Raw genomic sequence first — 27,085 nt, 5'->3', positions numbered from 1 at the left:
GGTTTGTTTGTCAAACCATTCGCCAGATCGCAACCGGGAAACAAGATCGTCCGGGACCGGTTGCCAGGGGCATCTGCACCGCCGTGCACGCTGAGGGGTGCCTGGCCTGTTGGCTCCGCTTGTCTCTGTTGCTTCACACAGGTTGGCTCTGCAGAGCCTTCTGCTCTGCACGCTTGTAAAACCAAAACTAACACATCCAAAACCCTTTGCTGCAGGGGTTTCTACAAGGAACCTGTGGCCGTAGGCCACATGAAAAACCCAGCCGGGAAGGAAACAGATAGCACCACCACCATCCTGTAGTGCATTTAAAAAATAAAAGCCCATGGCAGGTTTTTATAAAACTGCCTTGGACAAATAGCTTGCCCAAGACAAACACTTTTATTTTGCAATGCAATCACCTGTACCTGTGACTGCAATGCACTCACGTGGCCTCCATACGGTTCTGTGCGCATCCTGGGGGACACTGTTATGACCTGGTGGTTAGGAGCACCCGGAATGACCTGATAGTTAAACCTCATACAGGACGAGCTCTGGGATGTGGGAGCTCTGCTGACCGCAAGCCCTAATCCTATCACACACACTAAAAATAGCCGTGGAGCGCTCCTGACCAGACCTAGGCGCCTCGTCACAGCCTAAGAACTATCTAGCCCCAGAGATAGAAAATAAAGCCTACCTTGCCTCAGAGAAATTCCCCAAAGGTAAAGGAAGCCCCCACATATATTGACTGTGAGTAAAGATGAAAGTCACAAACGCAGAAATGAAACAGGTTTCAGCAAAGGGAGGCCAGACTTACTAAATAGACAGAGGATAGGAAAGGTAACTTTGCGATCAGCACAAAACCTACAAAAGACCACGCAGAGTGTGCAAAAAAAGACCTCTGCACCAACTCACGGTGCGGAGGGGCCACTCTGCATCCCAGAGCTTCCAGCTAGCAAGACAAAATCATGAAAACCAGCTGGACAAGAAAACAGTGAACAAATAATGACTATCAGGAACTTAGCTTCTGCAGGAGAAGGCAGGTCACCAGAGAGATCCAGGAGCGAACTGAACCAATGCAAAAACATTGACAGCTGGCATGGAGTAACGATCTGAGAGGAGTTAAATAGAGCAGTCAACCAAAGGATAAACCACGTCACCTGTGTAAGGAACCTCAGAAGCAGCAGCTTCACTCACAGCCACCAGAGGGAGCCCATAGACAGAACTCGCCGAAGTACCATTCACGACCACAGGAGGGAGTTCGACAACAGAATTCACAACAGTACCCCCCCCCCTTGAGGAGGGGTCACCGAACCCTCACCAGAGCCCCCAGGCCGATCAGGATGAGCCAAATGAAAGGCATGAACAAGATCGGCAGCATGAACATCAGAGGCAAAAACCCAGGAATTATCTTCCTGACCATAACTCTTCCACTTGACCAGGTACTGGAGTTTTCGTCTCGAAACACGAGAATCCAAAATCTTCTCCACCACATACTCCAACTCCCCCTCGACCAACACCGGGGCAGGAGGATCAACGGAGGGAACCATAGGCGCCACGTATCTCCGCAACAACGACCTATGGAACACATTATGGATCGCAAAAGAAGCTGGAAGATCCAAACGAAATGACACAGGATTAAGAACTTCAGAAATCTTATATGGTCCAATGAAACGAGGCTTAAACTTAGGAGAGGAAACCTTCATAGGAACGTGACGAGATGACAACCAAACCAAATCCCCAACACGAAGTCAGGGACCAACACAACGCCGGCGGTTAGCGAAACGTTGAGCCTTCTCCTGGGACAATGTCAAATTGTCCACCACATGAGTCCAAATCTGCTGCAACCTGTCCACCACCGCATCCACACCAGGACAGTCTGAAGGCTCAACCTGCCCTGAAGAGAAACGAGGATGGAAACCAGAATTACAGAAAAAAGGAGAAACTAAAGTAGCCGAGCTGGCCCGATTATTAAGGGCGAACTCAGCCAAAGGCAAGAAAGACACCCAATCATCCTGATCAGCAGAAACAAAGCATCTCAGATATGTCTCCAAAGTCTGATTAGTTCGTTTGGTTTCACCATTAGTCTGAGGATGGAAAGCCGAAGAAAAAGACAAATCAATGCCCATCTTAGCGCAAAAGGTCCGCCAAAACCTCGAAACAAACTGGGAACCTCTGTCCGAGACGATGTTCTCTGGAATGCCATGCAAACGAACCACATGCTGGAAAAACAATGGCACCAAATCAGAGGAGGAAGGCAGTTTAGATAAGGGTACCAAATGGACCATCTTAGAGACGCGATCACAAACCACCCAAATGACCGACATCTTTTGAGAAACAGGGAGATCAGAAATAAAATCCATGGAAATATGCGTCCAGGGCCTCTTCGGGATCGGCAAGGGCAAAAGCAACCCACTGGCACGAGAACAGCAAGGCTTAGCCCGAGCACAAATCCCACAGGACTGCACAAAAGAACGCACATCCCGTGACAAAGAAGGTCACCAAAAGGATCTAGCCACCAAATCTCTGGTACCAAAGATTCCAGGATGACCAGCCAATACTGAACAATGAATCTCCGAGATAACTCTACTAGTCCATCTATCAGGGACAAACAGTTTCTCCGTAGGACAACGGTCAGGTCTATCAGCCTGAAATTTTTGCAGCACACGCCGCAAATCAGGGGAAATGGCAGACAAAATAACCCCTTCTTTAAGAATACCCGCCGGCTCCGGAACACCGGAGAGTCAGGCACAAAATTCCTTGACAGGGCGTCAGCCTTCACATTCTTAGATCCCAGAAGGTATGAAACTACAAAATCAAAACGGGAGAAAAAGAGCGACCATCGAGCCTGTCTAGGATTCAACCGTTTGGCAGACTCGAGATAAGTTAAATTCTTGTGATCCGTCAAGACCACCACGCGATGTTTAGCTCCTTCAAGCCAATGTCGCCACTCCTCGAATGCCCACTTCATGGCCAACAACTCCCGATTGCCCACATCATAATTGCGCTCAGCAGGAGAGAATTTTCTAGAAAAAAGGCACAGGGTTTCATCACCGAGCCATCAGAACTTCTTTGCGACAAAACAGCCCCTGCTCCAATTTCAGAAGCATCAACCTCCACCTGAAAAGGGAGCAAAACATCTGGCTGGCACAACACAGGGGCAGAAGCAAAACGACGCTTCAACTCCTGAAAAGCCTCTACAGCCGCAGAGGACCAATTGACCACATCAGCACCTTTCTTGGTCAAATCAGCCAACGGCTTAGCAACACTGGAAAAGTTAGCGATGAAGCGACGATAAAAATTAGCAAAGCCCAGGAACTTCTGCAAGCTCTTCACAGATGTCGGCTGAGTCCAATCGTAAATGGCCTGAACTTTAACAGGGTCCATCTCGATAGTAGAAGGGGAAAAAATTAAACCCAAAAATTAAACCTTCTGAACTCCAAAGAGACACTTTGACCCCTTCACAAACAAGGAATTCGCACGAAGGACCTGGAACACCATTCTGACCTGCTTCACATGAGATTCCCAATCATCCGAAAAGACCAAAATGTCATCCAAATATACACTCATGAATCTATCCAGGTACTCTCGGAAGATGTCATGCATAAAGGACTGAAACACAGATGGAGCATTAGAAAGCCCGAATGGCATAACCAGGTACTCAAAATGGCCCTTGGGCGTATTAAATGCCGTCTTCCATTCATCACCCTGTTTAATTCGCACAAGATTATACGCACCACGAAGATCTATCTTGGTGAACCAGCTAGCCCCCTTAATCCGAGCAAATAAATCAGACAGCAGCGGCAAAGGATACTGAAATTTGACTGTGATCTTATTAAGAAGGCGGTAATGAATACAAGGTCTCAAAGAACCATCCTTCTTGGCCACAAAAAAGAACCCTGCTCCCAATGGTGACGACGACGGACGAATATGACCCTTCTCCAAGGATTCCTTTATATAACTCCGCATAGCGGCGTGCTCTGGCACAGATAAATTAAACAGACGGCCCTTAGGAAACTTACTACCAGGAATCAAATTAATAGCACAGTCGCAATCCCTATGAGGAGGTAGGGCACCAGATTTGGGCTCTTCAAATACATCCCGGTAATCTGATAAATACTCAGGGACTTCAGAAGGAGTGGAAGGTGAAATTGAGAGCAATGGAACATCACCATGTACCCCCTGACAAGCCCAGCTGGACACAGACATAGATTTCCAATCCAACACTGGATTATGGACCTGTAGCCATGGCAACCCCAAAACGACCACATCATGCAGATTATGCAACACCAAAAAGCGAATATCCTCCTGATGTGCAGGAGCCATGCACATGGTCAATTGAGTCCAGTACTGAGGCTTATTTTTGGCCAAAGGCGTAGCATCAATTCCTCTCAATGGAATAGGATACTGCAAGGGCTCCAAGAAAAAACCACAGCACCTGGCAAACTCCAAGTCCATCAAATTCAGGGCAGCGCCTGAATCCACAAATGCCATTACAGAATAGGACGACAGAGAGCAAATCAGAGTAACGGACAAAAGAAATTTAGACTGTACCGTACCAATGGTGGCAGACCTAGCGAACTGCTTAGTGCGCTTAGGACAATCGGAGATAGCATGAGTGGATTCACCACAGTAAAAACACAGCCCATTCCGACGTCTGTGTTCTTGCCGTTCAGCTCTGGTCAAAGTCCTATCACACTGCATAGGCTCAGGCCTATGTTCAGAGAATACCGCCAGTTGGTGCACAGCTTTGCGCTCATGCATGCGCCGATAGATCTGAATGGCCAAAGACATAGACTCATTCAGACCAGCAGGCGTGGGAAATCCCACCATGGCATCCTGAAGGGCTTCAGAAAGACCCTTTCTGAAAATTGCCGCCAGGGCACATTCATTCCACTGAGTAAGCACAGACCACTCTCTAAACTTCTGACAGTACACCTCCGCTTCATCCTGACCCTGACACAAAGCCAGCAAGATTTTCTCTGCCTGATCCACTGAATTTGGTTCATCATAAAGCAATCCAAGCGCCAGAAAAAACGCATCAACATCACGCAATGCCGGATCTCCTGGCGCAAGGGAAAATGCCCAGTCTTGAGGGTCACCACGCAACAAAGAAATAATAATTTTTACCTGTTGAACGGGGTCACCAGAGGAGCGGGGTTTCAAAGCTAGAAACAGTTTACAATTATTTTTGAAATTCAAGAACCTAGATCTATCCCCAGAAAATAAGTCAGGAATAGGAATTTTAGGCTCTAACATAGGATTCTGAACCACAAAATCTTGAATGTTTTGTACCCTTGCAGAGAGATGATCCATACAAGAGGACAGACCTTGAATGTCCATATCTACACCTGTGTCCTGAACCACCCAAAGGTCTAGGGGAAAAGAAAGACAACACAGTGCAAAGAAATAAAATTGGTCTCAGAAGTTCTCTTATCCCTCTATTGAGATGCATTAATACTTTGGGCCAGCTGTACTGTTATGACCTGGTGGTTAGGAGCACCCGGAATGACCTGATAGTTAAACCTCATACAGGACGAGCTCTGGGATGTGGGAGCTCTGCTGACCGCAAGCCCTAATCCTATCACACACACTAGAAATAGCCGTGGAGCGCTCCTGACCAGACCTAAGCGCCTCGTCACAGCCTAAGAACTATCTAGCCCTAGAGATAGAAAATAAAGCCTACCTTGCCTCAGAGAAATTCCCCAAAGGTAAAGGAAGCCCCCCACATATATTGACTGTGAGTAAAGATGAAAGTCACAAACGCAGAAATGAAACAGGTTTCAGCAAAGGGAGGCCAGACTTACTAAATAGACAGAGTATAGGAAAGGTAACTTTGCGATCAGCACAAAAACCTACAAAAGACCACGCAGAGTGTGCAAAAAAAGATTTCCGCACCGACTCACGGTGCGGAGGGGCCACTCTGCATCCCAGAGCTTCCAGCTAGCAAGACAAAATCATGAAAACCAGCTGGACAAGAAAACAGTGAACAAATAATGACTATCAGGAACTTAGCTTCTGCAGGAGAAGGCAGGTCACCAGAGAGATCCAGGAGCGAACTGAACCAATGCAAAAACATTGACAGCTGGCATGGAGTAACGATCTGAGAGGAGTTAAATAGAGCAGTCAACCAAAGGATAAACCACGTCACCTGTGTAAGGAACCTCAGAAGCAGCAGCTTCACTCACAGCCACCAGAGGGAGCCCATAGACAGAACTCGCCGAAGTACCATTCACGACCACAGGAGGGAGTTCGACAACAGAATTCACAACAGGACACATAGTGACCATCGCATATAACACCGGTCTCTGCCTCACGCAAGCCACAGCAGAGATACAAACTGATATAAAATACAAATGCAGAATGCTTCCGTATGAACGTGGCCTCAATTTCATTGTTATCAGTAGTAGATTTATTTCTGAAAGGAAAATTCAGAAATATGCGTAATCATATAAAATTACACAGTAGCCTGTGGTCAAAATACAGTCCCATAGCAATTATAGGATCTGTTTACATGCCCTAATCCTCGAGGAATACAGGAGGAAACACTGTCAAGCGGTAAATTACACATTGCACTTTTATCAATATTGACACAGGTTCGATTGTAAAATTTTCACCTAAATAAAATAAAAGAGTCAATTACTGAAAACGTTAATGAGGTGAAATGCTCTTAGAGTCTATTCATTCCTGGTTACACAAGTGTATTAATCCTTTATAGAGGAATAGGTCCCAAAGCTCTTTGCTTCTAATTTGTTGACAGCCGCTGTTCTGCTCACTGCTGCTGCCGTTTAACAGTCTTTACAAACATGGCAGAGCTTTCTCATTTAAAGGGAGCCTGTCATCAGATTTAAGTATGTATATTATGCTCTCAAACACAGCAACCCTTCAGAGTAAACATATTAGGGACTATGTGTGTCAGCTGAATAGTCTAAAGGTACCGTCACACTTAGCGACGCTGCAGCGATACCGACAACGATCCGGATCGCTGCAGCGTCGCTGTTTGGTCGCTGGAGAGCTGTCACACAGACAGCTCTCCAGCGACCAACGATCCCGAGGTCCCCGGTAACCAGGGTAAACATCGGGTAACTAAGCGCAGGGCCACGCTTAGTAACCCGATGTTTACCCTGGTTACCAGCGTAAAAAAACAAACAGTACATACTTACATTCAGCTGTCTGTCCCTTGCCGTCTGGTTCCTGCACTGACTGCTGGCCGTAAAGTGAAAGTGAAAGCACAGCACAGCGGTGAGTCACACAGCGGTGACTCACCGCTGTGGCTGTGCTCTGCTTTCACTTTACGGCCAGCAGTCAGTGCAGGAACCAGACGGCAAGGGACAGACAGCTGAATGTAAGTATGTACTGTTTGTTTTTTTACGCTGGTAACCAGGGTAAACATCGGGTTACTAAGCGCGGCCCTGCGCTTAGTTACCCGATGTTTACCCTGGTTACCAGTGAAGACATCGCTGAATCGGTGTCACACACGCCGATTCAGCGATGTCTACGGGGAGTCCAGCGACGAAATAAAGTTCTGGACTTTCTTCCCCGACCAGCGATCTCCCAGCAGGGGCCTGATCGCTGCTGCCTGTCACACTGGACGATATCGCTAGCGAGGACGCTGCAACGTCACGGATCGCTAGCGATATCGTCTAGTGTGACAGTACCTTAAGGCCGGAGTCCAGTGGCTACTCCCCGCCCTGCTCTTCTTGATTAACAGGTCTATTCCTATTGCAAGGTGGCTACACATTGATGATGGGAGGTATGTATCACAGAAATAGTTGTCCTCTGTGATGTAAGCCCGGAGTATTGCTTTAGTGCACATAGTACTAAAAGGCTTGTTTTGTGCACCTGGGCCAGATTTTAGGGGCAGCCTGAGAGATGGGCAGTTCTGGCTGCCCACATACCCCACCCATGAGTGTGATGCACAGGGTAAAATAGAGTTTGTTTGTTTAACACATGGTCTCTGTGTGTCGTGGTAAGAAGGCCTCCTGTGTGATATATCCAGACTGAGCTGTATATGGATGCTATCAAACCTGTGTGTCCTGGACTGTCTCTCAAGTGACTTTGTTAAGAACTGTTTACTTTGTTTTGCCTGCACTGAAAGGGCATTTATTTCCATTGCTTGTGGCATGATTTATGAAGAAACAAATGAACCAGCATGGACATTTAAATTGAAATGGTTCCTGTGTTACCTCATCTCACACCCAAGCGAGTAGCAATCCCACACTATGTATACACTTAAAAAAAGACATATCAGTCTAATCCGAGACACATAGTCCCCGGCCGATCTTCCAAAATATGTTTTCTCTGAAACGCTGCAGCGTTTCAGAGTAATAAATACCAGACTGCAATAGTGCAACCAGTGCCTGAGTCTTGTTGCTTATGGTTTGGTAATACAAATTACTTTATTAATACTTTATTAAAGGGAAATTTCATATGCTGAGAATTTTCATGACGTCATGAAACCATTGTTTATAGCTGATCTCCTACCTCCTAAAAGGTTACCTTCTAAAAAGCTTCCTGTTGATCCATGAACAGGAATGGGAAAACGTGTTGAGGTTGTGGAGAACTGGTAGTCTCTCTGCGGCTCCACTGGACCAAGCTTCAAGGATCAACTCCGGCTCACCATCACTTGCATATGCCTACAGCTATCTGGCAAACTTCACAGTGGTACTTCTCTAGGATGTGGTCACTTTGCACGGTTTGCTCTGCCGCAAAACTTTTTCATATTAAACCCCTCTCTTGGCCCCTTCCTACCAGCATTCTGGCGTAATTTTAGGAAACTCCGCTTCATGTAAAATAGCAAAGAAGAAATGTGTTTACTGGTGCCCAATGACATTGGCAGGGTCTGGTGCAGGGGCAGACGCAGACATAAGAGGGACCCTGTACAAGAACAATATATGAGCCCTTTGCAGTCCAAAGTCACAAAGTTCTTTTATCTAGGAGCAACATTGACATTACTGCATTCCTTTTCACTCTATGCACTTTATTCCTATTTACATACAAGTTGGTCTGTCTTAATGGATTTCATAGTAATTGAGATCTGCAGGAGGTATTCTCAGGCACTGGGAGTTTTTGGCCTTTAGGTATTATATCTACTCGGTCGCATCATCATATATGTATGACCTCCTTACAGCAATTAATGCTCCAGTGCTTTTGTTTATACCCTTGGGTCATATTTCCTATCTTTTTCTTATTGCTATCCATTTTAGAGTACAGTACCATTCAACTATATTTGTGCAGCATCTCATAGCAACTCTCTATTGTGGGTCATTCCATACCCATTAATGGTATGTAGCCTACTGGCCATAAATCATTTCAATTGCATCGGATACTGCTACAAACAATAGGTTTACCCACCCAGGCCGTGCTGCTTTTGGAGAGAGACGAGTCTCTAAAAGGGATTTTTTTATTTCTATCTTTTCCCCTTCAATATTTTTTAGCAGCCTATCTCACTAATTATTATGTTTATTATAAATGTATACACTTTTTGCCAATAAATTTGATATTGCTTCACTAATCTTAGTTTTCCTGGGTCTCTTCTATGGCATAATCTTGTGTATACATATGTTTTATATCTAGCCAGTCTCTGATACCCATGTCTGTTTTAGGTTTTATATTTTCTCGCTAGGATCTTTCTATGGATTAACATTCTGGTGTAATGTTAGGCAGCTCCCCTTCCTGTAAACTGGCACCAAGGAAATGTGTTTACTGGTGCCCAGTGACATTGGCAGGGTTGGTGCATGGGAAGACACAGGCAGAAGAGGGCCCCTGTGCAAGAACAATATATGGGCCCTTTGCAGTAAAACAACTCATTAATGCATAGGGACCCAAGATGTAAGGCCCCCTTACATCTTGGGCCCCTACGCAGCTACACAGGCTTCACCAATAATATGTCCACCCTTGGTCTGATTACATGTAGGGCAGCCCACTTGCTTTATTAAAAACAAGGACTACAAAACAATATGGAGCAACATGATGGCACACAACGTGGCAGTAATAATATTCAAAGTGAACATAAAAAGGGAGTTTGTCGGTTATCCCCTTTTATCACTATAGATTTTGGATGTGTGAAAAGGACAATTTAGATTATTTTCAGCAGTTAATCAATGCTATTTCATGACATGAATAAGAGTAACAGATGAAGACCAATGGCAGATATCTCTGTAAGTATTTTCCGTGGTTGTCGGGTGCAATATGTAAAAAGTAGATAATGAAAAATGACAAATCTGCATAGCATCAATAAAAGAGTAGTCTACAGATCAATTGGTCAGTCATTTGTTTTTGATTCATCATTTTAACTTATGTCATGCTTGACCTTCACAGACCAACCAGGTCAAATGGCCATCTGAAATGTGTAGGTTTTAGAGGCCACTAAACATATTAGATTAAAACCCATCGGTTTTGGCAGATTAAGGAAACTATCTAAAGTTTGGGGCCTCCTGACTCCCCAACAAGAGCTGATGTTGGCGGAGAGATGCATTTGCGTTTAAATTTACATGTTCAATCTTTTTGATCACAGATGTGATATGTCACTACCAGAAGAGTCTGATGCCCCAAACACTTTAGATAACTGCAGAACAACTAATGATTTGGCTAGCAACTATCTCACCCAAATCTCCCATACACAGGAACTCTCATTCTGCCAATTGCTCTTGTGTTCTCTATGATAAAGCTGCCCCTTCCAGATATATCTGGTGGCAGTTTATCTCTTAGAGAACAAAAGAGTTAAGGTACCTTCACACATAACGATATTGTTAACGATATCGTTGCTATTTGTGACGTAGCAACGATATCGTTAATGAAATCGTTATGTGTGACAGCGACCAACGATCAGGCCCCTGCTGGGAGATCGTTGGTCGCTGAACAAAGTCCAGAACTTTATTTCGTCGCTGGACTCCCTGGAGACATCGCTGGATCGGCGTGTGTGACACCGATCCAGCGATGTCTTCACTGGTAACCAGGGTAAACATCGGGTAACTAAGCGCAGGGCCGCGCTTAGTAACCCGATGTTTACCCTGGTTACCATGCTAAAAGTAAAAAAAAACAAACAGTACATACTTACCTACCGCTGTCTGTCCTCCAGCGCTGCGCTCTGCACTCCTCCTGTACTGGCTGTGAGCCGGAAAGCAGAGCGGTGACGTCACCGCTCTGCTTTCCGGCTCACAGCCAGTACAGGAGGAGAGCAGAGAAGCAGAGCGCAGCGCTGGAGGACAGACAGCGGTAGGTAAGTATCTAGTGTTTGTTTTTTTTTACTTTTAGCATGGTAACCAGGGTAAACATCGGGTTACTAAGTGCGGCCCTGCGCTTAGTTACCCGATGTTTACCCTGGTTACCGGCATCGTTGGTCGCTGGAGAGCGGTCTGTGTGACAGCTCTCCAGCGACCAAACAGCGACGCTGCAGCGATCCGGATCGTTGTCGGTATCGCTGCAGCGTCGCTTAATGTGAAGGGGCCTTTAGCAGTCCAAAAATGGCTATGCCAGATCCTTATCTTCCTGGGAATATGATTATACAGTTGGCCAAACCTGTTGATATCAGCATGTTTGGGTTAGATTAATCTACAGTAAAGGCCCCTTCACATTTAGCGACGCTGCAGCGATACCGACAACGATCCGAATCGCTGCAGCGTCGCTGTTTGGTCGCTGGAGAGCTGTCACACAGACCGCTCTCCAGCGACCAACGATGCCGGTAACCAGGGTAAACATCGGGTAACTAAGCGCAGGGCCGCGCTTAGTAACCCGATGTTTACCCTGGTTACCATGCTAAAAGTAAAAAAAAACAAACAGTACATACTTACCTACAGCCGTCTGTCCTCCAGCGCTGCGCTCTGCTTCTCTGCTCTCCTCCTGTACTGTCTGGGAGCCGGAAAGCAGAGCGGTGACGTCACCGCTCTGCTTTCCGGCTCACAGCCAGTACAGGAGGAGTGCAGAGCACAGCGCTGGAGGACAGACGGCTGTAGGTAAGTATGTAATGTTTGTTTTTTTTTACTTTTAGCATGGTAACCAGGGTAAACATCGGGTTACTAAGCGCGGCCCTGCGCTTAGTTACCCGATGTTTACCCTGGTTACCAGTGAAGACATCGCTGGATCGGTGTCACACACGCCGATCCAGCGATGTCTCCAGGGAGTCCAGCGACGAAATAAAGTTCTGGACTTTATTCAGCGACCAACGATCTCCCAGCAGGGGCCTGATCGTTGGTCGCTGTCACACATAACGATTTCATTAACGATATCGTTGCTACGTCACAAATAGCAACGATATCGTTAACAATATCGTTATGTGTGAAGGTACCTTAACTTGTATGGGGGGCCTTTCTCCCCTCCTTGAAAAAGGATGGTTGGGTGAGCCAAGCATTCATCTGTAATGGGAGTCAGCAGAGATAGCTGTTGGCAACATGCTCATTTGTCAGACTGCTTTCTCATGTGTATTGGCATCTCAAGACTTGTCAACTACTTTGCTTTGTATTAGCAATTATGCCACAATTTCAGAAATTTGTTGGAAAAAAAGCACAACTTGACCATGATGCGTAAGTAAACGCTTATAGTCAGTTTCCCATGAGATTTTCAGAAATAGGTGATGCATGCCCACCTATAAACGCATTATTCCTCTGCTCGAGCATTTTGTTTGAACCTCATGGGCCTTATAAAGAACTTGGTAGTACAGATATCCACCACGAGGCCGATGAGTAGGTTCCCATGGGCAAACATAAAGAACGAGGCAATGAAGATACCACAGTGCAAACGATATTCTCTTTCATAATTATTGTGATCACTCAGTTTTCTGTCACTTCTGTGAAAGTATCATCAGGGGACCCTCATTCAAATTAACATGAAGGTTTCCATATTCTTGTTTGGAAGCACTGCAATAGAGAATGCTGTACCAAACCTTCCAGATTTCCTAGATACCAGTCACAAGTACCACTTGGGTCTGACCTTCGCTCGGTTTTTACACATGCCATTTTATGACAATAATCTAAAGAGCAGCCTATTATCAGCAATTACAAAGGTCACACACCAAGCAACAGGCACCTGCTCGCTCTTATCACTGCTCCGCTGAGTGATACATTCTTTCTTCATATTTTCCCAAGTGGTAAGAAACAAATCAATCCTGATCCACAGACCTCATTACCTTAATCCACTTATATGGCAATATAATTACTCTAAAAGTAATTACAGAGGAGAAAAGGATTTCCTGCCCCACCCTGGACGCCTTAGCTTTTTATCTTTGCTGCAGTAATTGTTTGCCTTCATTTTTTATTCTGGATATTGACTTGGAAGCACACCATTATGTCTGATTGCTAATTGCATCAACAGTCCTTTCATCTACTATGTAATCTTGAAGAGTTGTCCCAAACTTTCCTAGTTGCCAGCATTAATCCGTGTGCGGAAGTGAATTACTAAAAAAAAAGCACATTTTGACGAATGCGCATTTTTGTCAAATTCAAGTAGAATTCAACTTCACTCGCAATTATTTGCTCATCTCTGTTGAATAGCGATCATTGTGTTGTAACTTCCAGAAAATCCACATCCCATAAATGATGCTATTTATTTTGAATAGATGAATACATTTAGAAATATACAGACATTCCCACTGATTCCATACAAAGAAAATGTAATCGGCTTAACAATAAAATGTTCCATAATCAATTTCATGCTTTTACATGAACTGTAGCATAAATTTGCCTTGAGAGACCTCTCTTTTACTGTATACCAATGCAATTACTGTGATTTTATGGGTGATGTATTTGTTCTATTGTATACTATTCCTAGAATGTGATGATATTGGGACGAAGTGGAAGGAACATTGCAGACAAAGTTGTAGCCTGTCCCTGTAACTGGGATATTTATTATTTTTATTATGTATTTTTATTTATTAATTTAGCACCATTAATTCCATTTTGTGTTATTGGCAATAATATTAACAATTAGATGAGATGCAGAATCTTCAAGGTTGGGGAGTGGTGAAGTTTATATAAGGGGGTTGTAGAGTCTCGCAGAGCCACAGTGCCAAGAGTTGCAGCTTAGAGAATTGTTAGGGTATGTGTCCACGTTCAGGATTGTGACGCCCAGGAGACCGGGATACCCAGCACCGGACCAATGGGGTCTGTCTCTTGAGGGGGATGTCACAGGTGGCTTGACCCGGTGCTGTGGCCTCAGGCAATGCACAGTGTAAGGGGTATCGTGAGGGGACAGGCACTTACTTGATCAGCAGCAGGTTCTCCCAGCGGTGACGATCCCGATCCTGGATAGATGGCTATTGTCCAAATGAAAGACTGAGGCACTGAAACGTTTAACCAGTTTACTTTAACATAAAAGGATTTACAACCAGTCCTGTCACCGGAGTCTGTATGGGAACTCTGAGTTACTTTGACCCTGCCGGGGTCTTCGCCTCTTATTGTGCGCAATTTCTGTGTGGCCCTGCTGCTGTATGTGAACTGGCTGCCGGCCCAATCTGTCCCCTCCGGGTCCTGGTTCGACGGGCAACCCGAGTCCTTTTATCGGCTTACCCCCTCCGGGAGTACCGCTGAACTCTGTGTCTGTTGCTGCGTCCGGCCCTAGTGAAGCTGATATCACCTCACGTTTTTCCGGTTGCTGTATTATATATAATGAATACAGCCACGGATCCGGTATCCGTCTTTGCGCCTGTTCTGGGTAGTGATTAATGCTACCCGGTTCTCACAATGTCCCTTTTCTCTGTCCCTCTTCTCCTCAGGCCGGTGATTTGGGCCTGGAAACCGTCATAGGGCTGTTAGAAATTCAGCTGTATGACCTCTCACTTTCAGCTCCTTGGCCCAACTGCCATTTCTTCTCTCAGACCAGAATGGATTAAGGGGAGTCTCTGGAGCTCCCCCTTCTGGCCGGAGGTGGTAGTGCAGTTTTGCTATCTTAATATTTGTGTTTAGTGTCAGTAACTATTTTTGTGGCAAATACCCCTAGGGGTGCCACAATTGCATCAGGATTTGGTCAGGATTTTATGTCAGTATTTGTAAGCCAAAACCAGGAGTGGAACAATTAGAGGAAAAGTATAATAGAAACATATGCACCACTTCTGCATTTATCACCCACTCCTGGTTTTGGCTTACAAATACTGACATAAAATCCTGACCAAATCCTGATGCAATCCTGAACGTGGACACATACCCTTAGGGTCGACAAGTCAGATAGAGATGAAGGTGAGGACAGCTTAAGTGGAAAGCTGGAAAGTACAGATAGGCCCCAAGTGAAGTAATATAAGGAGCATCGGTAAAGCAGAGCTGCTGGAGGGGAGTCCTGAGACTGCTGTGGGGGTCGCCCTGTAACAATGGTGGGCTGATAGTCATCAGCCTAGTGTGGAAGTTTAGAGAAAGAAGTCTAAATCTTGCATCATGGGAGCATCTGGAAAAGTAGCTGCTATACCCAGTTTGCTGGGAATGTCAAAGAAATGTGGGTGCCAGATCTGTACCACTGTGAGATATGGGACGAAGAAACTATGTGGTGTGCCGTCATGTATAACCATAAAGCTAAAACCTCTGTCAATGTCACTTGTGAGACAAGTTGGTATGGTTGTCCATCTTTTAAAAATTACAGTAAATGGCATTCTACTTCTAACTCTAACAGTTTGTGGTCACCTGACAGCTCCAAAATGGCTACCATCAACAGTCTTGGCACCATATACTCTGATTTCCAGAAGTTAGGGTCTGCCCTGGCCTTCATCCTTTAACCCCTGTACAGAGATATGGATTTGCACAGGGGTCTCTAAACTAGTGCCACAGAATAAGCTGGTGTTCTGAGGTGTAAGCTGGCAAGAAGGATAGTCATTTTCAGGTTCTATTCATGCTGGGAAGAAAGTTGAATGAAGTTCCTACACCTTTAGAGCTGAAACTCAAGACAAAAACAAATTAAGTAGACACCCTGAAGTAAATAAATAGCAATAGTGCATGAAAATAATATAGGGTACTTAGTTAACATACTTTTGATTAAAAAAAAATGTAAAAAACATCCCACCACAGCACGTGGACCCTATTCAGGATGGTCCTAACTTCAGGTATTAAAACCTTACCATTTGTCAAATGACGTAATGTGAATAAGGGCTGAGAAGGACTGAGACCCGACTAATGGACACACAGGCATGGGGAACTATATGCAGGGTGTTTGCTTATTTTGATTTTGTCTTATGTTTTGTCTGTTTAGTGGCCAGTGTGAATATGCCCCTACATGCTTCATGCACACTAACTTATATTCCAGTTCTTCTCTTTAGGTTAATGTTTCAGCTTTTTTTGTGGTCTGTGCAAATAAGGCCATTGTCTCCCTTTTCTTTGAGCTGGACATTATGTTTATATAGCTGCCCATGGCTCAGTGTCCATTAGCTGGGTCTCAGTCCTTCTCAGCCCTTATTGACATTACATCACTTGACATATGGTAAGGGTTTAATACTAGAGGTTAGGACTGTCCCGAGTAGAGTCACCTAGATGTGGTGGGATTCCTTTTACTTTTTTTTCTTTTTTTTTTAAACCAAAATTATGTTAACTAAGCACCCTATATCTTCATGCACTATTGCCATCTATTTATTTACTGCAGGGTATTTGCTTATCTTGTTTTTGTCTAAAATTTTGTCTGTTTAGTGGACAGTGTGAACATGCGCCTGCATGCTGCATGCACACCAACTTTTATTATAGTTTATCTCTTTAGGTTTTTATCTTTCAATTGTCAGAATGCTGATGAAGATGAACCACCCACTCACCGACAGTGGATAGCAAGTTACAGAGAATTATAATCAGGAGACTTCCTGGACATATAAGACTGGCATGTGTACCAAAAACAGTTTTAACTTGTTTGGGGGATAATGGTGTATAAAATGACAAGTTATCATTTAAGTTAACGTTTGCTTCTTGCAAACAATACTTAACTGTCCTTTTAAAATGAACCATTATAAGTGAATAGTCTTGTAGGCAATCTGTAAGGGAAGAATGAAGTGAGGTATGAATGGCGTGAGATATGAGTGGTGTGATGAATGAGAGAGTGATCTGATATAGATAATACTATGTAATACTTTGTACAAAGGGAGCTTTAATACCCCTCATATTTTTATCCCTGTGAATTCTTTCCCGCACCACCATCACGTCATCACAGCTCACACACATTCCTTCTTCATATAAACTGCAGCGCACAGAATCAATCTTTCTGTCGACAAGGACATATCCCATAAATCAGATACTTTTCTGTATATTTCTGAGTTTCACAGCAACAGCCTCCCAAAAGAATTTCATTTCACCCAAAATTGCTGAATAATTTGTGAGGTGTCCAGACAAGACTGTATACCCCCAGGGCACCAGAGGGAGATGGCAGGGAGAGCTTGGCACACAAAGCTGAGCTTGATGTTCTCAACTAAATGGAATTTTACTGCCACAGCTTTAATTTGTGTACTTTAATTATCAACTACGGATTGACAAGACTGTGACAATCACATTTCTTAACTGTGAACTGTTGGGACCTAGAATATTTTATTCTTGCTTTAACAACTAAGAGTAATATCCACATACAACAAGTGGGGATAAGGATATCTAATGAAATGTGCATGCATCTGACAGCCACAGAGCAAAGAAATACATCAAGATGTGTATAAGGCTTCTTTCACACTTCCGTGAGTACGGGGCCGGCGCTAAGCGTCGGCGCGACGTACCGATGGACGTTGTGAAAATTCGGCACAACGTGGGCAGCGGATGCAGTTTTTCTGACCCATTGTGACGGAGGCCAAACGACGCAAGTGTGAAAGTAGCCTTATTGTTAATTTAGGGACTTTCCATGGTGGACATAAATTTCAGCAATTTATGTGCACTATGCACACTGTCAGGATTACGCTCTGCTGCCAGCTAGAAACGTCATCGCTTACCCACAAGTATGCACTTAGGATACTGGCAGTCATGTGCTGACTAGCAATTCAATGAGATTGAGAATAGCAGATGAGAAGTTAGTCTGCACTATGAAAGTCATAGTGGGCATCTGATATTTAATTGAGCTGACAACAGAGGGTGAATATTGCACACACCCAGGATTGGGTCACATTGAATGACGGCAGAAATTTAAGTTCAGTCTAGAAACCCCTGCAATTTCTGCATAACTGACATAGTTAACTAGAAGACGGTATTGAGAAGCAGAATTACAAATTGTCACTGAATTCCTTAACAATCAGTAATAATACAGGACATTTTCCACTGTCTGTAAAATTATATGTATATATATATATATATATATATACATATACAATGCCTACAAGTAGTATTCAACCCCCTGCAGATTTAGCAGGTTTAATAAGATGCAAATAAGTTAGAGCCTTCAAACTTCAAACAAGAGCAGGATTTATTAACAGATGCATAAATCTTACAAACCAAAAAGTTTTGTTGCTCAGTTAAAGTTTTATAAATTTTAAACATAAAAGTGTGGGTCAATTATTATTCAACCCCTAGGTTAACTATTTTGTGGAATAACCTTTGTTTGCAATTACAGCTAATAATCGTCTTTTCTAAGACCTGATCAGGCCGGCACAGGTCTCTGGAGTTATCTTGACCCACTCCTCCATGCAGATCTTCTCCAAGTTATCTAGGTTCTTTGGGTGTTTCATGTGGACTTTAATCTTGAGCTCCTTCCACAAGTTTTCAATTGGGTTAAGGTCAGGAGACTGACTAGGCCACTGCAACACCTTGATTTTTTGCCTCTTGAACCAGGCCTTGGTTTTCTTGGCTGTGTGCTTTGGGTCGTTGTCTTGTTGGAAGATGAAATGACGACCCATCTTAAGATCCTTGATGGAGGAGCGGAGGTTCTTGGCCAAAATCTCCAGGTAGGCCGTGCTATCCATCTTCCCATGGATGCGGACCAGATGGCCAGGCCCCTTGGCTGAGAAACAGCCCCACAGCATGATGCTGCCACCACCATGCTTGACTGTAGGGATGGTATTCTTGGGGTCGCATGCAGTGCCATCCAGTCTCCAAACGTCACGTGTGTGGTTGGCACCAAAGATCTCGATCTTGGTCTCATCAGACCAGAGAACCTTGAACCAGTCAGTCTCAGAGTCCTCCAAGTGATCATGAGGAAACTGTAGACGAGCCTTGACATGACGCTTTGAAAGTAAAGGTACCTTACGGGCTCGTCTGGAACGGAGACCATTGCGGTGGAGTACGTTACTTATGGTATTGACTGAAACCAATGTCCCCACTGCCATGAGATCTTCCCGGAGCTCCTTCCTTGTTGTCCTTGGGTTAGCCTTGACTCTTCGGACAAGCCTGGCCTCGGCACGGGAGGAAACTTTCAAAGGCTGTCCAGGCCGTGGAAGGCTAACAGTAGTTCCATAAGCCTTCCACTTCCGGATGATGCTCCCAACAGTGGAGACAGGTAGGCCCAACTCCTTGGAAAGGGTTTTGTACCCCTTGCCAGCCTTGTGACCCTCCACGATCTTGTCTCTTATGGCCTTGGAATGCTCCTTTGTCTTTCCCATGTTGACCATGTGTGAGTGCTGTTCACAAGTTTGGGGAGGGTCTTAAATAGTCAGAAAAGGCTGGAAAGAGAGATAATTAATCCAAACATGTGAAGCTCATTGTTCTTTGTGCCTGAACTACTTCTTAATACTTTAGGGGAACCAAACAGAATTCTGGTGGGTTGAGGGGTTGAATAATAAATGACCCTCTGAAAAGACTTTTAACAATTAAAAAAAAAAAAATAAGCAAAGAAATAACATTCTTTTTTGCTGCAGTGCATTTCACACTTCCAGGCTGATCTACAGTCCAAATGTCACAATGCCAAGTTAATTCCAAATGTGTAAACCTGCTAAATCTGCAGGGGGTTGAATACTACTAGGCACTGTATATATATATATATTACAGGTAACAGGTGGCTACTTTGAAGAACCTAGAATATAAGACAGAATTTCAGTTGTTTCACACTTTTTTGTTAAGTATATAATTCCACATGTGTTAATTCATAGATTTGATGCATTCAGTGTGAATTTACAGTTTTCATAGTCCTGAAAATACAGAAAAATCTTTAAATGAGAAGGTGTGTCCAAACTTTTGGTTTGTACTGTATATATATATATATATATATATATATATGTATATATATGCATCTGTGATTTTTTTGAGGCTGGTGGTACTTGAGCAGGTCATCATGATTGTAATTATAATCACTATGCATCTGTGATTTTTTGAGGCTGGTGGTACTTGAGCAGGTCATCATGATTGTAATTATCATCACTTTACAGCTCACAGTAAATGCTGGAGTTGATTTCATGTCATTATATTGAGATATAGATGTGTATTATAAAAAGTCTTTAGCTTTCATTATTGTTTTATAGTTTGTCCAAAAAATGTCTGATTGGCAACCCTTAAAGGAATTATTCGGGACTTTTCAAAAAACAAAAACAGTAACTAAGCACTAACAGGCAGGTAACTGCAACTTACCTGCCTGTTGTGCTTGGCACTGTTCCTCCCTGGTACAGAGCAGTGAGAGACTGCTGCTGCCAGGGATTCAGTTCCCTCTGCTGACACGATGGACTGGGACTTCCGAGGTCAGTCTGATTAACAGCCAACTTCCCCAGTTACGCAGCGGGGATCCGGCTGTCAATCAGAATGACCTCGGAACTCCCGCCCCGTCTAGAGATCGGACTAGAAAAGAAGCCTCCGCTCTGTTGATGTGATGACAGCAAAGGCTTCTGAATCTCTGGCAGGAGCGGTGTGTGACCGCTCTGTTCTGTGGAAGACCGACGCCAGGCACAACAGGTAGTTAAGTTGCAATTACCTGCCTGTTAGTGCTTGCCTGTTAGTGCTTAAATACATTTTTGTTCTTTGAAAAGTACCAGAAACACCTTTTAAGGGAGCTGTCCAATTTTTAGTTATCCTTATTGATTTAGAGGGAGGCAAAATCCTCCAAAAGGCAAAGGCCGAGTTGCCATAAAAGGGGAAAAAAATCCTTTCTACAAGTGATGCTTAGCAAGGGTTTTATATATTCACCTAAGTGCTTATGTTACATATTTTCCAGGAATCATCTAAGCCTCTCTTGCAACAATAAACTGTTTGTACCAACACTAGTTGATTATAATGACCTCGGTCATCAACCTTTGGCACATGTGCCAGAGCCGGAATATAGACAATTTTTCCATGGTACAGTATATTCGGTAGCATCCACATAAAATAATAACAGACACATAGTTTGGCTCTTGTTGTGACCAAAATACTGCTCAGGTTCCCCCATGGTTGACCAAAGAATGCACCATTTGGAGGGTTTAACCTACGGCCATGGCCCAGCCATGAGTACGTTTTTTTGTTGCAGCTACATCCAGACCATATACTAAGATGGTAACGTCAATAAGATAACCTAGTGTTGGGAGCATAACGAGATTTGGTGCAGGGGTTGCTGTTGCACCTGGACCTTGAGGCTTAGGGGGACCGAAAAGGTCTGTTTAATCAATCTAAGAAGACCGATTAAAAATCTGTCATAGTTGGAGATTTTGCATTAGAACCCATAAGCCTTAAATTACGCCACCGCCAGGTGGGCAGTGTCGGATTGGGGTGGCAAGAGCCCACCAGTTTCATGGACTCCAGGGACCCACTGTTAAGCTTCATGCAAATATTAAATTACCTTCATTCGCAAATGTTCATATTCCTTGATATACTGTATTAATAAATTATGTAATTTGTTGAATGACTGATGAGATGCTGCTATTATCTGTACATAGTGAATCAAATGTATTCGGCCAAAAACTGCTTATGATTGGGGGTAAGTGACTTTCTCCTGTATATTATTATTATTATTTATTATTATAGCGCCATTTTTTCCATGGCGCTTTACATGTGAGGAGGGGTGTACATAATAAAAACAAGTACAATAATTGGGGTCCACCGGAGGATTCACCTGTTACCCTGTGGGCCAGTCCGAGCCTGCAGGTGGGTACAATACCAGGCCAGCAAAGTACATGATGCCTAAATAGGTTTAATAGGGTAATGCCATCGGTATGTACTGAACAAGTGTGGCTGAGGTTATGCAAGTGAGGTAAGACCATGCTTGATAGGTCTATGTGGATGGCTGGAACTGAGCTCTACCTTTCTTCCTTAGTAACAACATTTAGGGTATAAATTTATTGTTCTGCTCTTGTGACAAATTCTAGTGAAAAGATTACTAAAATGTAGGAACCAGCAACCAAGTAGGTGGCAAACACAAGTGCCAACATAAGAACAACACAAGTAGACAGGACATAATATGACTTTATGCCTTACATATTGCTTGGCACACAGAACTTCATCCTTGGTTTGGTTTTTCATTCGCAAAATGTACAAAGGATATTTCAAAAACCCTGAGACCAACTACTCCACAGCATCACAACTCTTACAGTAAAGAATCCTGCTGGCTTTAGAAGCAGCTAGTTGACATTGCATACTGTTTCTGAGTCTGATGTACAGGTCCCCACAATTTCTTCTCTATTAGTGACTCTCCTAGTTTTATTCACAATACATTACATGGTGCATGCAGGCTATTAGATGCATATCTTTACATTTCCACATCGAAGCTCATTTGCCAACTGGATTCCTAAATGTCATCATCCATATATATAGTCAGTGTCTAGAGAAATACATTATTGTGTCGCGTGAGTCACAGCCAATAGGAATACACTTAGGCAACAAACTCTCATGGGGAGATACATGGAGCAAAAAAGCCGGCATATAACAGGCATGCACCTTAAATGTTATTATAATCATTATTATAGTAATCTATAACTGTTTCCTAATATATCCATGTTTTATGACATGAAATGTAGTTTTCACTTTTGTAATTACACCTATTAAAAAGGAACATTCTGTGAGTGAAAAATGGGAGCAAGCAGAAATCTTTCAGAGCCACACAGAACCCCTTTCTTATTTTCATATGATCTTGATACATTGTATTTGATACCAGCAGTACTGATATAATGATGACCTAAAGGTCCAACTGGGAATCCACTGGCATGCTGAAAGCTAATGGGACATTTTTGGCCACATTTGCATTCATCTGGTAACTCCTTGAAGATCTCACCAGATTTTCATGTATTGAGGAATCTCATTATGGACTCTTTAAATTTAGCACAGAATGGTTGCACATTTGGTAGATTTGGGGAGACTGCAGCTTGCTAAAATAGGTAATAATAGTGTAATCAACTGGGAACTGACCGTCGAATAAATATGGTTAGACTGGGTACAAGACAAAGCTGCATTTAGAGATGAGACATGTCTAAAACAACATTGAAGGTGTGACTGTCCTCCAGAAAGCACCACAGCCCTTTTATTATGCTGCTTTGAACCCAACTAATGACACATTTATGGCTTATTCTGAGGATCAATGGTTGATGTAAATTCCAAGAAAAGCCCAGTCCCATACATAAGGAGCAGGGGTGAAAAACCAAAATTATCACCGTAATCCTGTAAAATGCTATAACATAACCTGGGGCTGCTTGGAAGCAGTTGGAGAGTTATTCTTTTATGTACGGTCCTGTGCTTTAGAATTGTCTTAAATGGGAGAGATTCTGGTTTTATAGTTTGTTAGAAAACATGACATAAAGTTCCTTGCACTGAAATAAACTATATAAATAGATAAAATAGTTATTTTAAGTCATCAGTGTATCAGTAGTTACATATATGTCATACAATGAAAGTACATCCAATGGCACTGGCAGACACATACCCAAAAGGATCCCTATGCAAATTCAATAATGACCCTTTGCAGTTTAACAGCTCACGTTGCACCAATGATTTGTCTGCCCTGTCTAAATCAGATTATGCTGGAATATTGATGGAAAGCCATTCCAGTCTGGTTGGTTGGGTCCGACCTTACTGCTCACCCCTAATCCCTGGAAAGAAGGAACTTTGTAGGGCAAAAGTGCAAGAACTGCAACCAAGTCCCCATGTAACTGCATATTACTGTTTCATTACTAGTTAGGGGCACTTTTACATTAGAGAGGAGCCAAAGGGGTTAAGGCTGTTTTAATTTTGAGTAGAGAGGGATGACATGAAACTGGCGTCCTGATGTTCGGGCATTGATGGCATATCCTAGCGATATGCCATCACTGCCTGTTAGTAAAAGACCCCCTTAATAAATTTGTAAATCACTCTGCCACTGTTGGAATACTTTGTGACCCATGCGATATCTATGTCTACTATGACCTCACATTTGATAGAAGACATTTGTTACATTAATGAGCTCTCTCTCCCATGTATCAGGGTACCAGCGAGGTGGTGGAAAATCCCATGCCATCTCCACACTTTATCATAAAAACGTCTAGCGATGACTCTTATGTTTGGATACAGCACATCAGGCACTTGTTACACTGGTGGATGCAAAAGTGAGACAAATAATCGGCAATCTCATGCTAACTCCTCATCATGTTTCATCTCGATACTCCATACATTATAGATACACACCATACACAGCATAGTAACTATCATTCTATAGCCAACATTTGAATAAGTACCCCCCTCAAATTGTCATGTGACTGGCTCAGAACTTTTTATAGAACTATGAAGTAGAATTTACACTAACATTGCCATATTGTAACCATGTTATAACCATTTGCTTCATTGTTTGAGCCAAGCTGTGCAGGAATGGAGTTATCATACACGGCTTAAAGGAAAACTATCGAAAGCTCGAACTGGTTATTGACAATATTTATGATTAAATCTTTGACAGCAAGTATTTCATGCCAACTCATCCCTTGCTTGGTAGAGGATGTATGTGAATCTAGGTGCAATCACATGTAGATATTATTATTCTGTGGGGTATATTGATCTATACATGAGCACATAAGCCCCTGTAAGATTATCACTAATCACCTTAATGAAGAGTGAGAGGAAATTAATTTCATCACAGTTAGGCTGCCGTCACACTAGCAGTATTTGGTCAGTATTTTACCTCAGTATTTGTAAGCCTAAACCAGGAGTGGGTGATAAATACAGAAGTGGTGCATATGTTTCTATTATACTTTTCCTCTAATTGTTCCACTCTTGGTTTTGGTTTACAGATACTGATGTAAAATACTGAACAAATACTGCTAGTGTGACGGCAGCCTTACTGAGTTTCTTTAAATGTGTTTCTCCTGTAAAGGATATTTCAATGTTAAAGAGGTTCTGCAGCTTTGATTGCTAATTCTCACCAGCACCCAATCCTTTTATAACAGCATGACGGCACAGGGAGAATGCAGTGTTTGATTTGAGTTTTTGGCTGTCAATAACCTGGCAATCCTCTTTACAAGTCATTAAGATGTGTTGAAAGAAGTATGGCCCAAATGAACAAGGACTATTTGGAGTAAGGCCCATATGAACAAGGACTATTAGGAGTATGGCCCGAATGCAAAAGGATTATTAGGATTATAGCCCATATAACCAAGGACTATTAGAAGTATGGCCCAAATGTACAAGTACCATTAGGGTTATGGTCCATATAACCAAGGACTATTAGGAGTATGGTTCATATATACAAGAACTATTAGGAGTATGGCCCATATACCCAGGGACTATTAGGAGTATGACCCATATATACACAGACTACTAGACTATTAGGACTATGGCCCTTATAACCAAGGACTATTAAACTATTAGAAGTATGGTCCAAATGCACAATGACTATTAGGGTCATGGCCCATATATACAATGACTATTATACGTATGACCCATATACCCAAGGACTATTAGGAGTATGACCCATATATACAAAGACAATTATGCTATTAGGTGTATGGCCCATATATACAATGACTAATAGATTATTAGAAGTATGGCCCAGATACCCAAGGACTATTGGGAGTATGGCCAATATATACAAGGACTATTAGAAGTATGGCCCATATGCCCAAGGACTATTATGAGCATGGCCCATATATACAAAGACAATTAGACTATTAGGTGTAAGGCCCATATGCCTAAGGGCTGCAAGATTAGATAAGGACAGGTCATGGTTGCAATGTATTATTATGATGGTCAAATAATTATAATATTATATAATAATTGTATAATATGTATAATCAGTAGGGTGTGAATCTACAGCTATGCACAATTAAAAGATATGAGTCTCACAATGAGGATCCTATTTTTGTTGTATCCCTGAAGTTGACTCATCATGAGGATGTCTCTGCTCCTGCCTGGGGCCAGGACCCATTACTGATCTCCATGCACACCAGCCTTGTCAGTTATGTGATCTTAGCATTACCCATCTGAGTATCACCATGATTCCTGGATCTACACATCCTGATGCTTCACTGTCGCACTGATCAAATGGACATATAACTGCAGCCAGTGCCAGGCATCCTGTGCCCATTATCCGCCTGCCAGCATATGCCTGCTGTGCCCATTGTGTGCCCCTTGACTTGTTTTTGGAGGATTCTCCCTTTGCCTAGACTAGCATGAGTGACAACAGACTTCTGACAAGTACTTACTCTGTCCTTCAAACTTCCTGATGATGGTGTCCAGATAGGTATTCTGGGGGGCCACATGCCCCCTCCTCACCGGCATCTTGGAATAAGATGTCTCCTTTTAGTAAAGCGCAGCAGAAAGTTCCCAAATCCCCCTAGGCGACCCAAATATTTGGGTCTTTTATCAGAGGAAATTTCAGTGCGGGAATCCGCTCTTCTAGCTTCATGCTAATAACATCTTGCCGTTCAGTTTAACCCTTTCTGGAAGCAGAAACCAGATATTCCTGTGGATCCTAGGAGCAATGATAGGAGGATTAGGGATTTGCAGGGATGGGAAGAGCAGAACAATGAGCCACGTCCAAACTACACATGTGCCAGAAGAGAGGAGTTGTCAACAGCCACAACTGTTAGGATGACAACTTCAATCCAACCCCAGCCCACTGGTGGCTTAAAATAAAGCCCAACCAGGTCAGAGATCACTGGTGCCAGATCACTGGTGCCTCCCCATCCAGAGAGCATCCAGATCAATGGCAAGATAGTGGGAGCTGTCCTCTGTGTGCGGTGCTGAACGTGCTGCTAGTAATCCACAGCTGGGGGTGGAGAGGGGCTGCTCTCTATTAAATCCAGACTCACGTTGCATGCACAGACAAGTCTTATTCTCAGTGTCTACAAGACAGTTTGGAAGGAAATCCCTTCTGTTCACTCTTTAGTTGCTGG

Source organism: Ranitomeya imitator, chromosome 2, assembly GCF_032444005.1.
Source record: "Ranitomeya imitator isolate aRanImi1 chromosome 2, aRanImi1.pri, whole genome shotgun sequence".
Taxonomy (NCBI): Eukaryota; Metazoa; Chordata; class Amphibia; order Anura; family Dendrobatidae; genus Ranitomeya; species Ranitomeya imitator.
The sequence above is the reverse complement of the archived record's forward strand: the minus strand, read 5'-3'. Positions refer to the sequence as shown.